Here is a 1,944-nt window from a genome sequence, read left to right on the forward strand (position 1 = left end):
TGCTTTGCTCCATGTGATTTTAGGCGCACTACATACCCATAAAAAGGTAAAGTCCCCATCTGGGGCTAAGTCAGATGGTAGTCCTCTGAGGGTGGGCCACAGGTAACCAGGGCAGTCGGGGACCAAAAGGCTGGGTCCTGGAATTTAAGGAGCAACAAGTTCACCCATTTCTGAAGCTAGCCCAGGCGCAGCTTCTAGGAAGTACTCCAAAAGATTATATAAAGCAAGAGCTCCTCTGGGGAATTTAAGGCAGCCACTTGGAAAGATTTTTTAATCCTACTGTAGCAAGACCGAGTCCCAGGGGCAGCAGCCATGATGCTCCATTGGTCTCACGACTCCTGCCTCGCTCTGGCTCTCCAGGTAACCTCTGTTTTTCCTCTCTTGCCTGTAAAGCCTTGATGTTATTATGTTATTTGTGAGAAAGAGAGGCTGCCCCCCGGGTTGCAGAGCAAGACTTCATCTACTGCTCATATGCCCTTAGACATTAGGTGGGCCTTCCTAGCCCATCCATACCCTTGCATACTAATTGCCTTAGGGGCTAATTCTGTGGCCTCCAACCTACCCTACAGCCACACCCAGGCCTTGCAGGGGTTAACAGTTAAGCATTCTAGGGGCATCTTGGCCCTATACACGTTCAAAATCTTGCACCCTTGTTAGGACTTCTGCCTTCTGACTTCTGCCTTTTCTCTTACTGGGCCTCTGTAGCTGAAGTCCACCATACTGGACGTAATTTATGGGTTCTAGCCCTTGCCTAGTTCTTCTGGCTTTGGGCCCTGGCCTTAATCTTGCCCTTCCAGGGCTGTGGGCCTCAGGCCTTGGTCTCCCTTCAAGGTAGTCTTACCCCTGTAGGGCTCTGGTCTCACACTCCAGGACTGTGGACCCCTGGCCCTAACTACACCCATCTTGGGCTCTGGTTTTGCCTCTCAAGGGCTATGTGCCTCTGGCTCTGCCCTTCTAGGGCTATAGTTTTGCCCCTCAGGGCAGTAGGCTCAGCCCTGTGGGCTGAGGGCTCTTAGCCCCATCTCCACCCCTCTCAGATGCTGGGCCCTTGGCCCCACCTACCTTTCACTTGCTGTGACTTTCTCAAGCTTAGGCTTCACCCCTTCTTAGGTGCCACCTGTTAGCACCCTGAATCTGGCCCCCTGACTGGGCTCATAGCAGTAACATGCCACCTCAGGCACCACTGGATCTCCAACCTCTTCTGATTGGCAGTTTGGGTTAGGATTGTCTCAGCTATAATGAAAACATAAGCACACTGGCTACAACACAAAATCCAAACTTACATGCCACGTAACAAACTCCCCCCTGCAAACCTTTAGCTCCTTATTTACGGTCCTCATTGCAGATGGATTTCAGTAACTCTCTCAGCCATAGTCCTTCCAGTGCAGAGTTCCTTCCCTGGTAGCCTGCAGGACCAGACAGCCCCTTAACCCAGCCCTGAGCTTATATACTACCTAAGTCTTGCTCCTTCCAGTCACGTGGGCCCCAGGTGCTTCTTAATAGGTTAAGTGGTTGGCCTCCAGAGCATCTTACAGCTGCTGAGCTAGGAGATACAGCCATTCCCCAAGTGAGCTAGACAAGGCTCTGCTCCCTCATACTACTGCAGAGCAGCTAGCTCTGCAATAGTCCCTCCCAGCCTATAAGACCATGATAGACTGTTCTTCTATAACTCATAAAAAGCAGCCTCCCAACCAGGAGAATCTCCTGGATGCTGCTTCTCCCTTAAAGTAAGATGGAGCCCCTGGTTCCCTATTATACCTACTCTGTGCTGCACAACGAGACATATCTTTCTGAGTATGTTCATAGGCATATACGGTCTGTTAGAAGGCAGGGTAGAGATGCACTTTATATATAGACAGGATCACAGATGAATAAACTATGTTACTAGGTCAAGGCGAAGCCTGAAGCAAACACAGACACTATTATTTAAGTTATATTGGTTTA

This window comes from Crocodylus siamensis, chromosome 4 (genome assembly GCF_052110815.1).
Source record: "Crocodylus siamensis isolate JL-2025a chromosome 4, ASM5211081v1, whole genome shotgun sequence".
Classification (NCBI taxonomy): Eukaryota; Metazoa; Chordata; order Crocodylia; family Crocodylidae; genus Crocodylus; species Crocodylus siamensis.